The 7076-nt window shown below is 37.0% G+C and overlaps 1 pseudogene; it reads right to left on the minus strand.

The window, feature by feature from the left end:
* Positions 1-938: 938 nt before the first annotated feature.
* LOC104871823 lies at positions 939-1249 on the minus strand (annotated as a pseudogene).
* Between the last annotated feature and the right edge of the window lie 5827 nt (positions 1250-7076).

Consider the following 7076-nt stretch of genomic DNA (forward strand, 5'->3'; position numbering starts at 1 on the left):
TTTAAAGTTATATAAATTACAATCAGAGTATCTGCATTATTAAGCAAAATGAACAACACACCAAGGCTAATGAGCAACTAGGACCCACTGAAGTACATAGCAAAGCAAGGCCACATTATCTGATGGGGCATGATTGCATAGAAGAAAAAGTGGTGTCAGAGTTCAAACTCATAGTTATCTAGTTATCATAGTTATCATAGTTCACACACATAGTTATCTAAATCAAAGTGGTGGCAAAGAAGAGCTACTTGCTCCACATTATATAAACAAGAGCAGAAAATTCATGGGAACCCATGCAAGAGCTCGTGTGTCACACAGATTTTTTTCCAGTTGCCCACAGAAAATATAAACACTCATCTTCATTGCGAAGCATGATTATACCTGTGCTCATATCCTGAACTAAACCAAGGAACAGCTCTGTGCTAAACCTCCTTGGGTAAAATACAACCAGTACTGTTACTTCTAATCAGACCAATAAATAGAACACCTTTTAATAAATTGGATGCCTGTTTAGATTTCCTTCAGGATTTACTTTGGATTCTCCTGCTTTGAGACCCAAAGAAAGTTATATTGAGCTTTTATTGGTAATTCTAAGTATATGTGTTTATAACATTTAAAGTGTGATAGGTGAATTTAATATACTAAAGTTTTTATAGCATCTGTTCATAAAGGATTATATACTATACAAACTATTCCAGTCACACAAACCACTTTTCACCGGGTATGGTGGTACACGCTTGTAATCCCATAACTTGGGAGGCTGAGGCAGGAGGATCTCTGTGAGTTCGAGACCAGCCTGGGCTACATAGTGAGTTCCAGGTCAGTTTCAACTACATAGTGAGACCCGGTCTCAAAACAAACAAACAAACAAAAAGCAACACCAACAAAACAAAACAAAACAAAACTACTTTTCAGTGTCTTTTCAATTGAGCAGAACCCTATTCAGCACTTTTCTCCTCCTGAGGTGATTCATTCTGAGTAAGCTTTGCTTTCAGTCTTTTATTTTCTTTTACAGTGGTTTCATATTTCTCTTTCATTTCTGCCAATTCTAGGTGAAGCAGCTCAGTTTCTGGATTTTCTGGGGTAGCAGCTCCTAAGCAATGTTTTAAAGAATCCAATGCACTATTAGGTTACTCTGGTTCTTCATATAAGGCTACAACACCTTGGTCAGCATGTCCAGCACTCCCGACCTCTCCAAGTACCTCCGGAACTGCTCGCACTTCCAATCAGTGGCTTTGTAATGGGCCATAGTGTCGGGGGCAACTGCGTAGCTGGCACCGGAGACAGTGGCTGGCGAGCTCATAGCAGCACTTGAGGTAGAATTTTCAATGTAAGCATACTAGGTTTTGCGTTGTGTCAGCTTTCATAGTTCTTGCAGCTCTATGATAGCGTAGCACTACTTCTCAGGTTACTTTACCATCGAAGCTACTAATCTAGCTTTACTTTCTAGCTATTAAAGAGGAGAAAATAGGGGCATATAGTTTTATCGTTTAGAAAACTCGTTATAACTTGCACACACGCACTTCTATTTACATTCTGTAAGCCAGAGTTACATTAATATTGTGTCTACTCCAGACAGTCAGGTCACCAACATCATTTCTACAGAATAAGAAACAGAAATTGAGAGAAAATCAGTATCTATCTGTCACAGAAAGAGAATCATGCAAGATGCAAGATGGAGGAAAATTAATGGACTGAAAAAGTAAAAGAAAGTAGGAGTATGTGAAACAATTTATGGTTCTATGTAAGGCAGAATGAATATAACTTTCCCATTAGAAATTATCCTTTCTCTTATCTCTTGCATTTTGCTTTGTTTTGTTTCAGAGTCAATTTGAATCTACAATTTGCTATCTTCATTAAAGTTTCACTTACATCTCTGTATTTATTCATCTCTTTCAGTGCATATGAACTTGTAGGCAGAAATCACAGCCTTAGTTTCACTACTTTTTAAGGAAATCAATATTAGACTAGCAGTTAAATAGTCAGGTCTTAGAAAAAAATAGTTGTATGTTCAAATTCTGGTTTTGCCCCCTTCTGACTATGTTTTTCTGTGAACGTTAGCTTCCTTATCTGTGATGACTCATACAAATTTCTTAGTATGGTGCCTGAAAGATAATATAAGAAATTAATATCAGCTATCATTTTTGGTATTCACACCAAATCATACATAGTAAATGCTTTCTAAATATTGAGTTGATTGGATAGAAATCTTCCCTGTTGTTTTCAGATGAACCAGGCCATGGAAGTGAGAACTGTGTTGCCATTTAACTAAAAATGTTATTCAAAAATTAACTTCACAGCTCAGAAACTCAGACTCACTATCAACAGATTTCACATCATCTTTGCTGCTAAGCCACTGACCTCCAAGTGCTTGATTATTACTAGCTTCTCTATTCCAGTTAGGTTATTTCACACTGTGATGAAGCCGTGGCCAGGAAAGTAATGCATAATTTCAAGGAATTTAAGATGAGAAAAAAGGTACATTACGTTCACATCACAGGCCAATGGTCAGACAGTTATTTACATGTTTGTGCCAATGTACATGGTCATCTTCTAATCTTGTAGATCTTCCTCCTCAATTTATACAGCAAACATAATTAGTGTGCATGAAACTCACAGAAATAACAGCACTCATCAGGAGTTGGGGTGAGGTGGAGCATGGCAAGTTTTTTTTTTTTTCTATTTCCTTTGGGAATGTCTGATTTTCATGTGACAATGCTTAGCAAAGGAAAATGGCTCTGGTTTCCCCTTTAAAGCACAATGGATTAGATTACAAACAGCTTGATCTGTACCTCAGTTTCTTTTCCTGGCTCACAGATCTTGCATTAGGGACTTTGGGATGCAGATTACTTGCAGGAAAGAAAGCTAGACATGTCTGGGAGGACTTATAAGGAAGTCTAGAGCTGTCAAATGTAAAAGGTAGAGTAAACACTCCAACCAAACAGCATCAAGATATTCTAAAAGTATGAACTACTGACAAGGTAAGGAAACTGAGATAAGGATTCTAGACCCTAAAAGTAGCACCTGTAAATGGGTTATAATTTCAGTCTCAGGGTAAATAGTATTTAAAAAATTGGTCACAAAGCAGTAGTTGGGAGCATTAATTGAATTCATAGAGTCCAGACTGCAAATGATTTGATTTTAAACTCTCTCTTTTTTGTCAAAATATTTTGTGTTGTCATATGCTTTTAGTATCAAAAGAGAGGTTTTTTTTTTTTGTTTGTTTTTTGTTTTCTGGTACCAGGGATTCAACTAGGGTCCTTGTATTTACAAGGCAGGTGGCAAAACCACTGAGCTAAATCCCCAGCTCTCAAGTGAGAAACTATTATTTGAATAGGCAAAATATAAACCACCCAATCTTAATCATTGTTATTCATTTTGACTGGAGCTATTTTGGCTATATATCTCATAGTTACTGAGATGATTAAATGGAATTATTTATGTCAGACATATTTCATGGCACACCATACATCTATAGAAAATATTCAGTTGTTAGTTCATGTAGGATTTACTCATGAAGATATTATAGTTGTATAATAATTTCATGAGTAAATCTCAGATACATTTATAGAGAAACATGTTTTGAAGAGGTGAAAGTAAAATTTTTTATAATCATCATGTACCCAGAAAGCATACATTCTAAATATTTCTATCATACTAGAGTAATTATGTAGCCTGGGATTCTGCAATATAAATTAAGCCACTTACCTTCTAAATAACCTCCTTGGATAACTCTATAACAGTGATATGCCAAACAGTGCACATGATCCCAGTTTTAGTAATCACAAAACATTTAAGAGAAAGAGAATTGAAAATTGTGCTCAATGTTTATATAGTAAGGAGGGCGTAATATAAGCAAAGAGACCATACTTTTAACCGAGACTCCTAAAATTTCCTGTAGCCTTAATTCCCCAAAATAACTTCTTATCTGTACTCTGAGCAGTTTCCACATATTCCAGGGAGGCATAACAATGATTGCTGTCCATCTGAGAGAGTAGAGTACAGAATATAAAATGCAATTATTAAAGTCTCTTCTGTAAAGAAGCAAAACATTATATACTCTAATAAAAATAAAGGGAATATTGTAGTGAGCTCTATATCAGGCATGGTAGTCTCATTTTATCCTTAATAAAGTCATTTTAGAGACTTTACATATGTTTACATATCTTTGTTATAGACAAAGACCACTTTTTCTTGACATTCTCTCCCCTCCACACAAAAACAAAGAATGTTAAAGTGGATTATATAAAAAATGTGGCTTGACTGTCTGAGAAAATTTTTCCAAGTCAAGCAAATATCCAAAGTCTTATTTCTTCTTCTTTAAGACAACTATTCCAAATCTACAATAAAGCATAGGTTTGAGATTCAGGCAGCAGCAGAGACCAACACTGAATCCCCAGTATGGCTCCATTTCAAGGGATCAACCTGCAACCTGGTGGTAGGTTCATTATGTTGGATTGGTTTCCTCATGGAAGGGCAGTGGGTTGTCCTTACTGGCATGGACATTTATTCTGGGTATGGATTTGCCTTCCATGCACAAAATGCTTCTGCCAAAATCACCATCCATGAACTTATTTCATGCGCTGCCCACCATCATGGTCTTCCAGATGATATTGCTTCTGACCAAGGAATGAATTTCACAGCTGAAGAAGAGAGGCATTGGGTTGGTGCTTATGAAATTAGCTGATCTAAATATTTTCCACCTCATCCAGAAGCAGCTGGATTTAGAGAAAGGTGGAATGGCCTTTTGAACATGCAATTTACAGGGTAGCTAGGTGCACATGCCTTGCAGAGTTACGACAAGGTTCTTCAAAATGTTGTGTATGCTTTAAATCAGCATTCATTAGATGGTGCTGTCTTTCATAGCCAGGATTCACAAGTCCAGTAATCAAGGGATGGAAGTGGGAGCTGTACCTCTCATCGTTGCCCATAGTAACCCACTAAAAAAGATTTCGCTTCCTGATCTAGAGACCTTATACTCTGCTAACCTAGAAGCCTTAGTTTTAGATGGGGAAGGCTTGTAGCAGGAAGCACAGCAATGACTGCATTGAAATAGAAGCTAAGACTTCCTCCTAGCCATTTTGGGATCCTCATGGCTCTGAGTAATCAAATAGAAAAGGAAGTTATGGTGTTGGCAGGGGTGATTGATCCAGAATATTAGGGGGGAATTGGACTATTCCTCCACATTGGATTAAATGAAGACTATACTTGATGTGCAGGATACCCCTTGAGGTATCTCCTAGTACTACCATCCCTGTCATTAAGGGCAATGGGAAACTGCAATAACCCAACTTCAAGAATGATGTTATGGGCCACTCCACCAGGTAAAGTACCAAAGCCAGCTGAGGTGCTTGCTGAGGCCAAGGAGTACAGAATGGGTAGCAGAAAAAGGTAGTTATAACAACCCTAGGACTAGTTATAGAAACAAGGATTGTACTTGTAATTGTCCTCTCCTAGTCTGTCAATATAGTTCTTGGTATTAAATTCTCTCCCCAGTTAAAAAATCAATAGTGTTTAACTGTTATGATCAATAGCTTATAAACTTCAGTGTCTGGTTTTATTGAACATTGTTCATTTTGTTTAGATGAAAATATAAAAACAATAGAATAGTGAACTACTATGAGCCCACTGCTAAGTAATGCCTTCTGCACATCTTATCTCATTTGACTTCAAGTTAACTACAACCTTCACCACTTCCACAGAATACTATTCATTGAGGAAGAGAAACTTGCCCAATATCACTCACCTGTGTTGTGGTACAGCTGACATTTGAAACCAGGTGTTTTGTCCACAGTCCATATTTTAAGAAACTTCTAGTAAGAACTGAGAAGATCTAAGATTCTTTAACTACATGCTGTCAATGCTAATGTTTTTGCAGGATTATTGTATCAGTTTGATTCTTTCCACCCATTCTCTTATCTCCCATACTAAATTTCATATTCATGCTAAATTTCAGTTCCTATATTACTTCAAAAATATATGGTTTCTCCTCCATGGATAGAAATCATGTTTGACTCAGTAACAGCAACCCCTGTATTATATGAGGACAGTTATGAAAAAACTGTTGATATTTGTTGTACATCAAAGTAAAATAACTTAGAAATATGAAATCTGAATTTTAATATTTTAAAGGCACTTTTATGTTGATAACCAGTGACAAAAACAGAACCTAAGGGAGAAAAATGGATGAAGAATTTGGTTCCACACACAGATTAACTTTTTGAAAAGAAATTCAATTAGTATTAACTAAATCATAAATGAACAGTTTTGGAAAGAATGAATTCTCTATGGATCATATTCTGGAATGCAAGGGTATTACAGAAATGATCCAGCAACAGATGGGGATAGAAAAGATGCCAAATATAAGCCAGTAGCTATGTATCAAGTGTCAGTTTCCTCCTGCTTGTCAAGGAGTTGGTGGATGGCTAGTGAAAAAGAGGCCACAGGATGTCATACTTATTTCTCCTTCTGTCTACCGAATTAATATGGTGAAACCTAATCCCCAAATGATGGCCTTTGGCAGGTGACTCATGATAGTAGGGTCTTTATGAGTGAGATTAATGTCAGATGATAGAAGAAACTAGAGAATTTGCTTTTTTAATTTTTATTCTTTGGTACTAGGGATCAAACTCGGGACTTTGTGCTTGTGAGGCAGGCAGTGGCACCACTGAACTAAATCCCCAACCCAGATAGCTTGTTTCTTTTCTGCTTTCCTCCATGTAGGGATATAGTGAAAAGGTACCCATCTGCAAATCAAAGAACAGGACTTTCCTAGACCCCAGATCTACTAGCAATTCAATACAGGACTTCCCAACTTTCAAACTTCTGAGGTAGAAATGTTTGTCATTTAAACCCCTATCTTGGTTATTTTCTTGTCATTGAGATGCAACAGCTGACACCCACAGTTTAAGGGAGGAAAGGTTTATTTAGATTCACATTTGTAGAAGTTTCAGTCCATAGTCAGATGGCTCCAAGGCAGGAAACTATGCCAGAGGGACACGGCAGAGGAGGATCAGTGCCTGGTATGGCAGCAGGAAGCAGAGCACCATCAAGAGGAAGATGGGAGTGATATACTT

The sequence above is a fragment of the Fukomys damarensis genome, unplaced genomic scaffold (genome assembly GCF_012274545.1).
Source record: "Fukomys damarensis isolate Sample0158 unplaced genomic scaffold, DMR_v1.0_HiC HiC_scaffold_36, whole genome shotgun sequence".
Taxonomy (NCBI): Eukaryota; Metazoa; Chordata; class Mammalia; order Rodentia; family Bathyergidae; genus Fukomys; species Fukomys damarensis.